Source organism: Dromiciops gliroides, chromosome 3 (assembly GCF_019393635.1).
Source record: "Dromiciops gliroides isolate mDroGli1 chromosome 3, mDroGli1.pri, whole genome shotgun sequence".
NCBI lineage: Eukaryota > Metazoa > Chordata > Mammalia > Microbiotheria > Microbiotheriidae > Dromiciops > Dromiciops gliroides.
Genome location: NC_057863.1, coordinates 351,107,263 through 351,124,104, shown reverse-complemented (window position 1 = coordinate 351,124,104; position 16,842 = coordinate 351,107,263). Strand labels below are relative to the sequence as shown.

Below are 16,842 nucleotides of genomic sequence, written 5' to 3'. Positions count from 1 at the left end.
AAAGGACCCTCCGCCCACTCCCCCCACCCCTAAGCAGCAGCGACCTTTTACACACGCGGCGACCAACACGGCGTTCGCCAACACCCGCCCGCCCCTCGTACCTCCCACACCCGAGAATACAGCGCGGCCGCCAGACACACGCCTCCACACAACCAGAAGGCCGCCCCCAAAACACACCAGAAAACGGACCTTGACCAAAGTTGTGCACTTCCTTCGCACAAGAAGCCACTCTCCCGGCACCCAGAAAACCTTGCCTACTTGGAAACTGATCATTTGCATGCCCCTCCTCACTTCCGCACCAAGCCGACCAATGGTTTCCCTCTAGGGGGCGGGAACAAGCAGAAAAAGCCCTCAGAGCAGAGAGCCTCACCAAAAAAAAAAAAAGAAGAAGGAAATTGAGGGGCTGCCCATCCATGGGGAATGGCTGAACAAGTTGTGGTTTATGAATGTAATGGAATTCTATTGGTTTTGGGGTTTTTTGGTGAGGCAATGGGGGTTAAGTGACTTGCCCAGGGTCACACAGCTAGTAAGTGTCAAGTGTCTGAATCCGGATTTGAACTCAGGTCCTCCTGAATCCAGGGCCAGTGCTCTATCCACTGTGCTACCTGGCTGTCCCTAGAATTCTATTGTGCTGTAAGAAACGATGAGCAGGTCGATTTCAGGAAAACCTGGAAGGACTTGCATGAACTGATGATGAGTGAGATGAGCAGAACCAGGAGAATGTTGTACACAGTATTGTATGATATGATTATGGATTTGAGTCAGATTAAACTCTGAGGATGGGGTTTGGAAGGTACCCAGCCCTGCCCCAGTATAGTTTGTTTAGAAGTTTATTGCTTGTCAAATTCTCACTGTCTCCTTTAAGTTTTATTGCCAATTAACAGTATTTTTACTTCTGCTCAGTGTCCCCACTTGTCAGCTACATATTAGTTTTGTCTGCAATCCATCATGTGTCAGAACCCCAGTCAGTGGGTCAGGGAGTTTGCTCCATACAGATGGGGGCGCTTCCGGGACCTTTTTGGGGATCTTTGGAGACTCCCAGGAGCCTGTCCTTCTGAACAAGGACGTCCCTGCTGAGTTCAGCAAGTTCAGGGGTCTGGCTCTTGGTGAGGCTTCTCAGCATCCATGCCCGGAAAGAGAGAGAGACTTAAAAGCCAACCAGACACAGGGGTGCCGGCTAAAGTAATGAGGAGTATCCGGATTGGTTCGGTCACAACGTGTGCACAGACCCAGATTGGTGAGTAACTGGGTGACCATTCAGGGGGATTTCTAGGAAGAAATCGGGGAACCCCTAGTTATCATCCTAAGGTTTGTTGAAGTTTTGTAGGGTTGAACAGGTCACTAGGACTAAATAGACACCCTGATACGAGATACAGAATTAACCTTAGGGTGCCCTCTAGGTCCTATTGAGTTTGCGGGGTTGAAAAGGTCTGGGGACGCCCAACCAACAATAGACACCCCGAACAAAATATAGGAACGCCCCTAGGGGGGGTTAGTACCTGTTGTTTGTGGGATTGAAAAACCGGCTAGATGGTAGAGACCTTTTAAAGGTGGAGGTCCATGCTGAGCCAGGGTTGAATAGACATCCCGAGCAAAAACAGGAGCCCGGTGAGTTCAGGGTTAAAAAGTCCAGACCAGGCTAGGATCTTGAACAAAATACGGGTAGAACATCTAGAGAAGGGCAAGTTTAAAGAGCCAGAGGAGGCTGGAAAAAATCCTGGATTAGATAATTGGAAGGAGACCTTTTCAATTGAAATTAAAAGTAGAGGTCCAGGAGTAAAAATTCCATCAAAATAACTGTATTGACAAAAGAAGAAGAAAGGGAAATTGATCCCTGCTGTCTGGGTTAGAGAAGGGACTGAGAAGGGGATTGTAGAATTGTAAATTACTCAGAATTTGAATTGAGCCATTGGAATGTGATTCATCTGCAGCCTTAGGTAAAAGGTTGCTGACCACAAAGGAGAAAGAGTGAGTGTGAAGTTTGTTCTTAGGGAACACCTAAAGTTTGTAATAGGCAGATTAAAGAAGAGAATCCCCTGGGTCTATCTTAAAATAGATAAATGGGGTTCTTTGGTGAGATATTGGCTAAACTGCCACTTTGCTAGTTTCAGATGGTTTAAGTGTGTTGAGAAGGTATGAGGAAGTTTGATTAACTAAGTAAGGAGGAATGAATGGTTAGGAAACTGTTTGCAGGCTTACATGGTCTGAAGTGCTGTGATTTAAGTATTTATGATTGATAAAAGAAAAGTGTGCCCTGTCTGCATTGACAGTGTGACTAGGAACATGAGAATGAATAATTGGGAATTAAAAAAAAAAAACAGAGAAAGAAAGCCACCCCTTCCCCTTTTTCTGCTGTGGGGGGAGGAGAGAGCAAAAGTCTGTGCTTGGAATTTAGAATGAAAAGTTTTGTTTAATTGAAGAAGCTACCCTTAGGGAAAAAAAAAAAACAACTGGCTAGGTTAAGGAAGTGGGGGAGGAGCAGGGGGAATCTTGCTGCTCTGGCATTGTCTTTCATACTAATTTGGAGGACTAAATGTGGCATTAAAATATTCCTTTAAACTAGCAAAAGAAAAGTTTGTGTTATTAGGGAATCAAGAAGGGTGATTGAATTTGATTGGGCTATCTATTTAAGAAACTTTGGGAGTCATACAAACTATATACTGCCACTTTAAAAATTCTTTTGTAATGGAAAAATTTAAGGAAAAAACCAGGAAAATGGTGTTTAGATTAGGTGATTATAGGATGAATTAATACTAATATGAAATTATCAATGAGGTTCTATATGATACCATTCAGAAAACAAATTGAGGTTTAATTGAATTAATTCTGATTTAATTCTAAGTGAAATATATACTGTTCTATTTGTGTAACTTTAAGCTGACTACATCAAGGTGATTCGTAATATGTAAAGGAAAAGTGCCCAATAGTTTAATAGTTTATTGTATTAGAGATATGGTCAGATTTGGATTCTCTAAATTACTTTGGGTTATGAATTTAATTGAATGTGATAATGGTTTTCTGTGAAGTGGGCATAGTAAGAATATTCTTAGCTGTATATTAAGGCTTTAAGATCCAACAGATCCTCAGTAAAGTATAGTGATTTGCTTTTTTTCTAAAAGTTAGAAGTGTGATGGGATCTCTTTGTGAAATGTAATTTGGTATTACATGGGGATGGGACTTGAAATCCTTAGTGTAGTCTCTTACCTTGAAGGACAGGAAGAAACAAAATCTAGAGATAAAGAAAAAAAAACTGGCAAAAGAAACTGCTGGATTACTTTAAGTTGTATTGTGATCTGGGATACTGTAGTTTGAAAAAACAGCAACTACAACAACAACAAGAGATAATGAGAGAATTTTAAAAAGGGGCCTAGTAAAATTTGTTATTATAATTGGAATGGGTTATTTGAATATTTCCTTTTTGGTTTGGAAGAAGCTGAAATTCCTCCCCACTGCAAACACTTTAGATGAGAGAGAAGGGGAGCAGAGATAAAGTTAAACTAATTTGTTGCAATGGCGATTTGATATTGATAACAATCATGTTCAAACCTACTATGATTTGTATTAATTAATGGAAAAAGCTTTTCTGGAATCCTGAATATCTGATTATTTGAGTTTCATTCTTAAGGTTTGGTGTATATTTCTATTATGAGAGTAGACAAAGTGGAAGTTTGTTATTGTAACATTGAATTAATTGGTTATTGAATTAATACTAGAACATCTAAATGATTTGTAAGCTATGAGAAAGATCTTGCTCTTTTGATCTGGATTTATTGGTGCTAAGCAATAGTAAAATTGGTGCCTGAACTTGTCATGTATGACATGTTAGTGAACAATAAGTAACTTATGAGCTATCTTGTATCATCTTAACAGGGAATCTGAAGTTTACTTATGTTTTTAATTAATTGGAATTAGAATGTGTAGAAACACATGCAAACTAGTTGTCACTTTAAAGATGTTCCCATTGTTTAGGGGAATTCTGAGGACAGTATCTTATGTTTAATATCTAAACCCATTCTACCATGTGTTATTGTGTGGGGTATTTTCTAGTTTGTTCCCAGTATGCAATTTGGGATTGCTTACACTTATTTCAACCATTGCTTGTTATTGAGCATCTCAAAGCAGATTCATTTGTGTAGTGCTAATCTGGGGATGAAAAACCTATTTAAGCACAAGAATAGTTAATACTTGCTGTCTAGGATATGTGATCCTTGAGAAGTGAATTCACTTTTAGTGCTGATTGTTGGGACTTGCTATTTAAGATGTTATGGGACTATTAATCATTATTGCTCTGAGTTTGACTCCAGTTATTACTATTAAGGAATGGTGAGCCATAAGATTCATGATACCAGCAACCCTATAGGGGTTTTACATGTGTGCACTGCAGGTGGAGTTCTCTTGGGAAAAGATGGGAGACCGACTGTTTGGCAAAGGCTGAGGTAGGTGTCTCCTGACTCGGTTTCCCCGAATATTACATATGGAATGCAAACTCTCCCACCTGGCTGATTTTAAGTCTGGCATATTGCATTGGTTGTCTACAAAATTTCTACTAGGAGTTGGGAAAGTACCTTTCCCCCAGAGCTTTGTTCTTTTTCTTTTATGGCAAGTTCCTATAATCATGTCACTTGATAAGCATGAACACAATATTGTCTCTTCATCCCTAGATTAATACTGCAACATCTGGGTGAGATGCAGGTTTAAGATTCAAGCTATTTGGCTTAGAAATTCTAGTCCCTTTCAGAATCTAAACAACTAGAATGTATAAGCATTTAGCCTTGTCATCTGTCTGTTATTAGTTATGCATGTTAGAAATTGAACCAGAGACATCTCAAGTCTGTTTCAAGAAAACAGAGAAGAGTAAAATATAGAATGTTTTGTTATGTAAGTTTATTGTGTAATGTAGAAATAATATCTGTCTATAGAGCATGTCCTGTAATACAAACATGGTTTATTATGGACAACTTATTTGACATGCACTGTTTTGAAGTTAATTGGTTAAATGTCATCCTAAGTCTTTTATTAGAATTGAAGTTAACTTGGTAACTCTTATGTAAATTCATTTGTGGTCATCTTCTTACAAAGGTATTTTGTAACCTAAGTTTTATGTGAGGATTACATCTTAAACAATTGAGTGAAAACTTTTGGAGAAATAAAGTGAAATGGATATATATGTAATTTGGAAAAATTTAAGGGTTCTGCCTTCAGTGGCATTTTGAAACATTTAGATTATGGCTTGCATGGAGCAAGATAGTGGTAACCCTTTGACTTGTTGTTAATAATGTCTGTCAGATACAGAACTAGGTAAAGCTTTGAACAGCACAGGGCATTCGTGACACCTTTCACTGGATGAAGGACATTTGTGAACAGCTTTTCGCTCCTGATGCAGGATCCTGAGATTCCTGGATTCACTCTTTTGGTTTGCCCCCTTTCCCTATTGTTGTCTTTTAAATTTTTTGGCCTTTGTCTCTTTAACCTCTTGATAGTTTGTTTTATCTAGGCTCAAGGCTTTCAATTTTATGTTAGCAATTCCAGCCTATATACCCCCTTCACCATCTGGACCAGGCCTGCAAGGATTTCTGCACCTTCCACTGTCAGCTCTACACACATATTCAGCTTGAAGCAGTTACAAAAGAAGAGATCTTCGCCCTCTTTTCCCTTAGCTATTGGAAGGAGGGGTGGGGAAATGTAGTGGTAGCCTGGTGGGCCTGAGTCTAGTTGGGGATACTCAGGCCTAGAAGGGGCCAATTAGAAATTACTCTTTCCTTGGATAAAATTGGGAAAACAGTTGTATTTGCTATTTAAATTTGTTTTGTAAAAGGTTCTAATAGGGGCATCTGAGATCAAAGATGAAAATTGCTAAGTGAATGGACACTGGGAGCACATCACTGAAATTATAAAAAGGTTTTAAATCATGTTTGTTGTTATAATATTGGTAGTTATTGACATGTATATGGTATATTGGGATAATTAATTAGACCCCAATTTACCTCCTGAAAGATGCCTATGGGACAGGATTAGGTATTCATTTATAATTTTGGAGTTCTCCTTATATTTGTCCCTGTTTAGTCCCTTGCTTTATAGGTTTGATACAGCGTGCAGTTCAACAGATGCAGCTGATGGTGACTCAGCAGTTCACTGAGAAAAGATTAAAGACCCTGATTCTGAAACTTCACAAAGGAGAGACTGGTGATGAGTTGGACTTGGACTGATGGGCTGAAATCCTGCATGGCTGAAGGGCTCAATGACAGTGACTCAAATCCAGAATATGCTCTCTGAGCATAAAAGAAAAACGGGGGATTTGTATGATATGATTATGGATTTGAGTCAGATTAAACTCTGAGGATGGGATTTGGAAGGTACCCAGCCCTGCCCCAGTATAGTTTGTTTAGAAGTTTATTGCTTGTCAAATTCTCACTGTCTCCTTTAAGTTTTATTGCCAATTAACAGTATTTTTACTTCTGCTCAGTGTCCCCACTTGTCAGCTACATATTAGTTTTGTCTGCAATCCATCATGTGTCAGAACCCCAGTCAGTGGGTCAGGGAGTTTTCCCCATACAGTATCAACAACATTGTGTGTTGATCAACTGTGATAGATTTGATTCTTCTCAGCGGTACAAGGGTACAAGATAGTTCCAAAGGACTCATGAAGGAAGAGACTCTCCAAATCCAGAAAAAAACAAAAAAAGACCTGTGGAATATGGATGCAGATTGAACCATACTAGTTCTTTTGGTTTTGGTGCTGTTGTTTTTCTTTCTTGAGGTTTTTCCTTTTTGCTCCGATTCTGCTCTTATAATATGACCAATGCAGAAATATGTTTAATGTTATTGTACATATATAACCTATATCAGATTACTTGCTGTCTTGGGGAGGGGGAGGGGGAGGGGAAGAGGGAGGTGAGCAAGGGACAGAAATTGGAAACTAGACATCTTATAAAAACAAATGTTGAAAACTATCTCTACATATAACTGGAAAATAATAAAATATTTTTATAATTAAAAAAAGAAAAAGAAAGAAGCAGGAAAGGGCTTATGGAGGGGAGAGAGATGGGGGAGGAGCAGGGCAGTGAATGAACCTTACTTACACTCATCAGAATTGGCTCAAAGACCTTATTCTCACCAGAGTTGGCTCAAGGAGGGAACGACATATACACTCAATTGGGTGGAGTAATGTGTGGAACCCCCGCACGAAAGTAGGAGGGGAAGGGGATAAGGAGGGAGGCAGGAAAGAAGGGAGGGCAGAGTGGGAGAGGGGGCAGTCATAAGCAAAACACTTTTGAGGAGGGATAAGGTGAAAGAAGATAGAAAATAGTGTACTATCATGGGGGAGGGAATAGGATGGAGGGAAACAGTCAACAATAGTAACTGAAAAAAATTTTGAAGTAGAGGCAAGAGTAATGTAACATGATGATGATGGATGGATGGATGGACTGGTGATGATTGGATGAAGATGAGGATTGATTGATGAGGAAGACTGATTGATGAGGAGGAGGATTGACTGGAGATGATTGATGATTGATGATTGGTGGTGGTGGTGGTGGTGATGATAAAATAAATGTATGGTGCTTACCTTGCTGGGCTACTGTGAAGAGAATTCTTTGTCAGGTAAAAGGTACTATATAAATGTTATCTATTACGGTTGTTGCAAGAACTAACCTCAAAAACAAAAACAAGAATCAACCTCATGGGTTTATTGTAAGGAAATCTCTCTTTAAAGTACTATATAAATGTAATTTACTAGTTAAAAAAAAAAAGGTGAGCAAGATGCTATCAGAAAAACCCAGAAAGACCTACATGAGCAGATTCAACATGAAATGTATTGTATACAAAATAACAGCAATACTGCAAGATGATCTCCTGTGAATGATCCAAGACAACTCTGAAGGTCTTATGAAAAAATGCAGTCCATCTACAAAGAGAGAACTGATGGTGTCTGAATGCAGATTGCAGCATAATTTTTTTGTTAGTTCCTTTATCTGAAGTTTCGTTTATTTGTTTTATTTCACAACGTGGCTAATGTGGAAATGTTTTGCATGACTGCTCATGTATAGCTTATATTGAATTGCTTGAGTTCTTGGGGAGGGGAGGGAGGAAGAGAATTTGGAACACAAAGTTTGAAAAAAATTGATGTCAAGATTTGTATTTACATGTAATTTGGGAAAAATAAAATTCTACATGTAAACAAACAAAAAAAGAAAGAAAGAGAGAGAGAACTTGGGGAAAGAAAAAAAAAAAGAGCTTGCCCAGGGTCACACAGCTAGTATGGGCCTGACACCAGATTTGAAAAGCGGCTCTCTGCTCAGAGGGCTTTTTCTGCTTGTTCCCGCCCCCTAGAGGGAAACCATTGGTCGGCTTGGTGCGGAAGTGAGGAGGGGCATGCAAATGATCAGTTTCCAAGTAGGCAAGGTTTTCTGGGTGCCGGGAGAGTGGCTTCTTGTGCGAAGGAAGTGCACAACTTTGGTCAAGGTCCGTTTTCTGGTGTGTTTTGGGGGCGGCCTTCTGGTTGTGTGGAGGCGTGTGTCTGGCGGCCGCGCTGTATTCTCGGGTGTGGGAGGTACGAGGGGCGGGCGGGTGTTGGCGAACGCCGTGTTGGTCGCCGCGTGTGTAAAAGGTCGCTGCTGCTTAGGGGTGGGGGGAGTGGGCGGAGGGTCCTTTATCGCTTCTCGGCCTTTTGGCTAAGATCAAGTGTAGTATCTGTTCTTATCAGTTTAATATCTGATACGTCCTCTATCCGAGGACAATATATTAAATGGATTTTTGGAGCAGGGAGATGGAATAGGAGCTTGCTCCGTCCACTCCACGCATCGACTCGGTATTGCAGTACTTCCGGGAACGGTGCACCTCCCTTCGGGGAAATTTTCTGGTTCGCGAAAGTTAGACAAGTTCGTTCTCTTTTCGCGGTGCAGCCGTGAAGTGAGTGTTTGGTGTCGTCCTGATCTCCAAGGATGTTATTTACGCTGTAAGGGGTTAAGTCTCCCCGGAAACTCGCTATGGCGTGAGATTCTGTAAAGTCTTGCGTTTGAGTCCCTTCTCCCTTTGATTTCTTTTGGAGACGAGCGAGAACAGCCAAGAGAGAACACGGTCTACCTCTGGGTCTGCTTGCCAATTATCTTAATGGGTCACCAGCTGGGTGCTCTTTGCTAATGAAACGCCCGTTCATCTCATGTTCGCACTTCTCTTCTGGGGACTACCTGCACTTTATCAGATATCAGTGGAAAACTCACTGAAAGCAAGGGAGAATATGTCATGCCGCGTTGTTGTTCGGTCATTTTCATTTGTGTCTGATTTTTTATGACCTCCATTTGGGGTTTTCATGGCAAAGGTACTAGAGTGGTTTGCCATTTCCTTCTCCAGCTCATTTTACAGACCAGGAAACCAAGGCAAAGAGGGCTAAGTGACTTGCCCAGAGTCACACACCTACTAAGTGTCTGAGGGCAGATTTCAACTCGAGCCTTCCTGACTCCAGGCCTAGCGCTCTAGCCGCTGTACCACCTACCTCTTCTGAACGCCGTGATCTCCAAAGAGAATTACTTTTAAAAGTGCTGCTTTTCCTTGCCATTGTTGAACGAAAAGATCTTCTTGCCCCGAAAACCTTGATTGTTCAGTTTAGGTGCGTCATCTGCATCAGCGACATCGTTCTGGTTGCTGTGGATGCTCCAGGACGACCCTGCCCAGGAAGAGGCCTCCTCGGGTGCTGTCCGCTCCCCTCCTTCCATCTAGAGAGGAGGAGACCACGGAAAACCCGTTCTCCTGTAGTTCATGCTGAGTTCCAAGGAAGGTCAGAGGGAACGTATATTGAAGACAAGTCATAAGGACAAATATGCCAGAAAGGTGGCACCTTTCTAATACTATTTTAATTTCGGAGTAAGGTAAGAAGATTTGCATTTCCTCCATTAGTGATTTGGTTGGGACAATCTTTCATGTGTTCGGGAGTCATTTATTAAAAAGCCTTTTAGTTTCATGTAATTCAAAGTGTCTACTTTTATCATTTGTGATCGCCTTTATCCTTTGCTTGACTGCAGTTCACTTTTGTCAAAAATGGGGTTTGTTTTGCCTGTCTCCTACAACAAAATAAATAAAATAAAGAGAAAATAATTTTAAAATATCTCCTACGATTTGTTTCCATATCTATCCTCGGGAGTGGGGGTGGGGGTGGGGGGCAACAGATTCAAACTATCAATATCCATGTGGGAAAAAAGTGCTCTACATCATTAATACTTAGAAAAATGCATTTTTAAACCACTTCTGAGGTACCACCAACAGACTGGCAAAGTTAAAAAAAACGAACAGGACAAATGCTGGAGATACTGTGGGGAAACAGGTACTGTAATGTAGTATTTATTGGTGGAGCTATGCACTGGTCCAACCATTCTGAAAAACAATTTGGAACGATATCCCCAAAACTCTGCATATGCTTTGATTCAACAATACTCTCACTATATCTATACATTTTAAAGAGATCAATGAACAAGTAAAAGGACCTATGTAAACAAAAATACTACTTATTGTAGCTCTTTCTGTGATAGCAAAGAATTGGAAACTGAGGGAATGCCCATCAATTGAGGGATGGCTGAACAATTTATGGGATGGAATACATGTTGTGCTGTAAGAAATGAGGAAGGGAGGGGCAGCTAGGTGGTGGTACAGTGGATAAAGCACCGGACCTGGATTCAAGAGGACCTGGGTTCAAATCCAGGCTCAGACACTTGACACTTACTAGCTGTGTGACCCTGGGCAAGTCACTTAACCCTCATTGCCCTGCCCCCCCCCCAAATTATGAAGGGAATGGTTTTAGAGAAACCTGGAAAGGCATGTATGAACTGATGTAGAGCAAGCAGAACCAGGACAACAATATATGTGATGATAACAATCTTGCAAAGGTAATCAACTTTCAAAGACTTAGAACTACTATGAACAGCACAATGATCAATCACAATTCCAAATCACCAACCAATGAGAAAACATGCTATCCACCATCTACATATAGAGATGTGATCGAGTGCAAATCAAAGCAATATTTCCTTTCTTTTCCTCTCCTGCCCTCTCCTTTCTTTTCTTTTCCTTCTTCTTTTGGGCATGACTAATGTGAGAATTTGTTCTGCATTCATGTTTCAAACGGGCTTTATTTTCCTTGCCTTCTCAACTGGGGGTGGGGGGAAGGAAGGAGACAGAAAATTAAACTGAAATTAAAATAAAATGGAATTATTTTTTTTTTGGACTGGATGACCTAGAAGGCCATTCCACATCTGACAAAAATCATTTCATTTGCCTGAGGGAACTTATTTTAGAGGGAACATTGTGAGATCAGTCACAAAACAATCTCTCTGACTCTCCAATTAGGAAAATTCCCAACACACAGATAGAGGTAGTGAGTTCTCTCTCTCTCTCTCTCTCTCTCTCTCTCTCTCTCTCTCTCTCTCTCTCTCTCTCTCTCTCTCTCTCTCTCTTTCTCTCTCTCTCTCACTCACACACACACACACACACACACACACACACACACACACACACACTCTGCCCTCCTTGTGGTTGAGGCAAAACTTAATTTTTTACTGGAAACATTTGAGTGATGAAACAGCAGGTTATATTATGGTACTAAACTGCGGATAGACAGCCCAGTACTATTAGTCTATTCCATAATTCTCCCTTTGGCACAGCTCAGTCCTCCCTTTGCTCCTTAAAGGCATGTTGGAAATTCCATTTTACTTTCCTCCAGTCTGACCCAATCTTCTTCACGATGACTTGGATTGATTCAAGGAAATAAACAAGCACTGTTCATGTTTGCTTCTGATTGTTTGATTCAGTCAAAAGGTGTACTTACTTAAAAAGCATAGTTACTTTAAATTGGTGATATAATTACTCTAGCCCCAACATTACATATGAATGAATAAATGACTAAAGAATAGGCACCTAGAATGTAGGTTTCACTTACTTTCCACTTATACTTAAACTGTAGCCAATAAAACAACAAGCACCTATTAAGCAACATGTTGTACACGAAACAATGTGTACCAAAATAGCTATCTACAGAGCATATACAAAATAACAAGGCATTTTAAGATCGCGGGGGCTTCTGGCCTCTAAGCAGAGATGTGTAGAATGAGAGAGGTTTTCAAGTGTGTGTGTGTGTGTGTGTGTGTGTGTGTGTGTGTGTGTGTGTGTGTGTGTGGGGGGGGTGGGGGGGGGGGGGGGGGGGGGGAGAGAAGAGTTTTTTGTAAGTTTATTTGTGACAAGGGAGGGCTTGAGGGAGGGGAGGGGCGGGGTGTCATTCTAGTGATAATGATTCCGGAAAGAAAGGAAAGAGCATCAAGGAAACATTTTAAGAAAGATGCTACAAAAAAGAGAAGGCAGTTTAGACTCAGGCACAGACCTGCGGCGGAACAGCTTTGGAAGGAGCATGGTCCAATTTGCTTACTTGCCTTAAACACAGACACACGCACTCCAAAATGTAGCGCGTTTTTCAGGTTTTTCTAGGCAATCCTCTGTCATTTCTTGTTCGTACATGGAAAGTTCATGTTTGTTGATGTCTGTCAACTTCAAAATAATACAAAATTATCCTTTAAAAAATGAGGTGCGGGGAGGGGGGCAGCTAGATGGCGCAGTGGTTAAAGCACCGGCCCTGGATTCAGGAGTACCTGAGTTCAAATCCGGCCTCAGACACTTGACACTTACTAGCTGTGTGACCCTGGGCAAGTCACTTAACCCCCATTGCCTAAAAATAAAATAAAATAAAATAAAAATGAGGTGTGGCCCTGGAGTCCGGCCTCAGACACTTAACACTTAACTAGCCGTGTGACCCTGGGCAAGTCACTTAACCCCAATTGCCTCACTAAAAATAATAATAATAATAATAATAATGAGGGGAGGTCGGGCACTTGGGATGGGGAATCTGGAAAAGCTTTACGTCGAAGGTGATGCCAGGAGAGGAAGGGCAGGTGAGGAGGGAGAGAGCCCCTGCAAAAGCCCGGAGAGGGGAGATGGAGTGTCTTGCGCGAGCATCCGGAAGAAAGGGAGTTTGGCTGAATTACAGAATGCAGGAAGGGAAGGAATAAGGTTGAAAGGTCGATTAGAGTCATTTTGTGACGGATTTTCCACGCGAAACAGAGTTTCTATTTCTCCCCGCGGCAAAGGAGAGCCACTGGTAGGGTAACGATGTAGTCAGCAAAATCAGTTTGGCAGGTCGGGGGAAGATGTGGTGGAGAAAGGAGAGCGCTGAGGCGGGGATTCCAGTCCGGAGGCGAGAGGTAATGAATGGCCAGGCCCGCAGTTCATTGCCCGGTTCTGGGGCTGAAATATTTGGGAAAAGCTGGATGGAAGAGGTGTGACTTGGGCTGTGCCTCGAGATCAGGAAATGTGGAGAGAAGGGAGGAGCATCGAGAAGCGGCCCAATTGTTAATGGGGACGGACTCTGTATACAAATAAAGATTGAACGAAACCAATCCAAGAGTGAAACGAATCTGCCTCGGTCCCATCGAGATAAGGAAATGCCAAATACTGCAGAGGTAGCTCAGGTCCTGGTCCACGTAGTAAGTTGCTTTGAATGTTAGCCTTGAATGATGTCTGTCTTCCGGATGCCGGGCGAGAAACGTCACAAGAGGGCAGGCAATATTCAGATGAGGAGTGTTTGGGTGCCGTTTTCTCCGATGAGTTGGTTACTTCCTCTGGAAAATAAAGATTTGAGTGTCGGAGGATCCTGGCGACGTTTGCATGTTGCTCGGTTTGCAATGCTTTGAGATTCCCGTGTTTTGCGTGGCTGTATCTTGCTGTGTGGGATGTCGAAGTGTTGTGTTAGTGACCGTATCTGTAATGTGTGTGTGCGTCGATGGCGTGGGCGTGCATGGCGTCGCAAAGCATACTTACCTGGCAGGGGTGATTCCATGATCACGAAGGTGGTTTCCCCAGGGCGAGGCTTATCCATTGCACTCCGGATGGGCTGACCCCTGCGATTTCCCCAAATGCGGGAAACTCGACTGCATAATTTGTGGTAGTGGGGGACTGCGTTCGCGCTCTCCCCTGGTTTCTTGTGTCTCAAAAGTAGTTTTTATTTGAGTAGCTTCTAGGTGAGAAGGGCTGTTAAGCTTTGGGTCTAATTTTCCTCTGAACTTCGGTTTCTGGGGCGGTATTATGTTGGTTTTCCCGGTTTCGCTTTTGCGTCCTCAGGCTGTGATTCTGTAATTCTTTAACTCACATGTAGTAGATTCTGTTAATAGCTCGACTTTGTCTCTTTCTCTTTTCCCCCTTTAAATCGTAGTTACCGGTTAAGTGCTTTACATTCATTCAGTCTCTTTTCTCTAACCCCAAAATCCACTGCTGCTCCCTCCACTCAACAGTTTTAAACAACTTAGTTACATGATGTAAAAATCATGCTTTATCACCTGGGCCCTGTATCATTTGACTCAAACCTACTTCACGCTTTTCTCATACCGTTTCCTTTCCAAGAAGTTGTTTGGGTTTTGGTTTTGATTTGGTTTTGTTTTGTTTTGGTTTGGTTTGGTTTGTTGGCCACATCCTTGCCCCTTGACTCCACCTCGACCTTATTTTTATCCTGCTTTTTTTTTTTTTTGATCTTTGGAAGATCTTTGCCAGAAGCTTGTTCTGAGCTCTTCCCCCACTCCCCTTCTCTAACGAGAGTGATCCTGACGCTTCCAATTTCTTTTAGCTCTCTCTAATGTCGTTCTCCCTTGAATTCTGGCTTTCCTTGTCTTTTCCCCTTGCCCTCTCCACCTCTTTTTGACTTTCATTATGCTTCCTAGAATGTGGAGGATGTATCCTTGTTAGGGGGTTTTCAACAGTAACTACATGAAGAAAAAAAGACAATGGTAAAAGAGTAAGAGCTAATTGTCTGAGAACTGCATGCAATACCACTACTTGATCGATTTCCCTGATTAGGGGAAAAAAAGAAAACATGTTGTAGAATATATTATAGCAGCTCTCTGTGGTGGCAAAGAATTGGAAACTGCAGGGATTCCCATCAATTGGGGAATGGCTGAATAAGTTGAGGTATATGATTGTGATAGAATACTATAAGAAATGATGAACAGTGATTTTAGAAAAACATGTAAAGACTTGCACAAAATAATGAAGAGCAAAATGAGCAGAAACAAAAGAACGATGTATACAGTAACAACAATATTGTGTCAAGAATGACTGAAAAGGGGGCAGCTAGGTGGGCAGTGGATAAAGCACTGGCCCTGGATTCAGGAGGACCTGAGTTCAAATCCAGCCTCAGACACTTTCTGTGTGATCCTGGGCAAGTGACTTAACCTCACATTGCCCCCCCCCCAAAAAAAAAAAACCAACAAGAACACCTGTGAACGATTAAGTATTGAGTATTATAAATACTCAAATCAACTACAAAAAACCCATGAAGAAATATGCTATCCACATTTAGAAAAAGGACTGATAAATAGGATTATGTGTAATATGGTTTTACATTCATACATACATATGTAAAATATATACATATGCAGTTTAAGTGACATGCCCAAGGTCACACTGCTTTTGAATTTAGGTAATGACTCCAAGCCCAGACAACCTCACTTACAGTGTCAGCACCTAAGAATGTCTTTGTGAAGGGGCTAGAAGATTGTGTGGGCCAAGACGTCCTCTTTCTTGTCGTACATCTTATGGTCCATTCTTATCTTAGTCAAAGCCCAAATGATTCTTTCCAAAGTGAATTTAATCATAGGCTCTGTGGGCAACCCTGCATTGTACAGCAACAGCCAGAGGAAAACATTGTTTTAAATAAAAGTCATATTGTCCTAGTACAGTCTCCCGAGGATCTCAATTGTTTCAGAGCCAACCAATAATTTTGTGTGGCACTGATCCAAATGCTTCAGTCAGATTTTACCAAGCCTTTCCATAATTGTCATCTATGGAGCACATCTCTGATAACTGAAGATACCAAAACTTTATATTCACAGCCACCATCAATTTGCATAAAATCCTCCTGGGAACCACTGATCAAATGCTGTTTAAAAAAAAACAACAACAACAAAAACCCTTCCTTTGCCTTCCATACTTGGCCTGGACTTAGGGAAAAGCAAAACACAACAAAATGATGGGTTTCCTAAGGAAATTGGTCTCCATCTGGTGGGTAAGTTCTTTTTACAATATTTTTGAAATTGATTTTTAGGGATATCTTTTCTCATTACATCACCTATTTAACTCCATGTGTGTATGTATATGAATACATACTTAGCTTGTCCTGGTCCCCTTCCCATATGGCTATCTCATATAGCAAAGAATAAAAAGGGGGGGGGGAAACACCTGAATGAAGTTAACTACCATAAGGGGGAAAGCTGACTGTTTGTGTATGTGGGTGTTTGTTCCACACCTATTGCCACCCTCCACCCCAGACTTTTGCTTTTGTTTTGGTTTTTGTTTTTTTGTGGGGCAAGGGGGGTTAAGTGACTTGCCCAGGGTCACACAGCTAGTAAGTGTCAAGTGTGTGAGGTCGGATTTGAACTCAGGTACTCCTGACTCCAGGGCCGGTGCTTTATCTACTTCGCCACCTAGCTGCCCCCTCTACCCCAGACTTTTGTAAAAAAGTTGGGTGATCTGTTTTCTCAGTTCTCTTCCTTGGCACCAAACTTTCTCATCACCATTCAGCAGCTTTCAGTTGTGACTGCTTTGTTCTTGCCCCTATAACAAGTTTTGCTACATGTATTTTGGTTTATATGCCAACTTTCCTTCTGTCTGACCTCCTTGAGCAGAAAGTTTTTTGGATCAAAAGGTATCGATATCTTAAGTCATTTTTAGAAGCCTAATTCCAAGAGCATGGTACCTAAGAGAGAACTCATTATTTGACAAGAATTGTTGGAAAAATTAGAAAGCAGTCAGATAGAAGTT

The 16,842-nt window shown here is 41.5% G+C and overlaps 2 non-coding genes across 2 annotated transcripts; both read left to right on the top strand.

Annotated features, from left to right (window-relative positions):
- The first annotated feature begins 8,649 nt into the window (after positions 1 to 8,649).
- LOC122752009 lies at positions 8,650 to 8,840 on the top strand. Its single transcript, XR_006355819.1, has one exon. It is a non-coding gene; the product is annotated as a U2 spliceosomal RNA (small nuclear RNA).
- A 5,003-nt stretch (positions 8,841 to 13,843) lies between these two features.
- LOC122752055 lies at positions 13,844 to 14,007 on the top strand. The gene has a single exon (XR_006355859.1). It is a non-coding gene; the product is annotated as a U1 spliceosomal RNA (small nuclear RNA).
- The last annotated feature ends 2,835 nt before the right edge of the window (positions 14,008 to 16,842 follow it).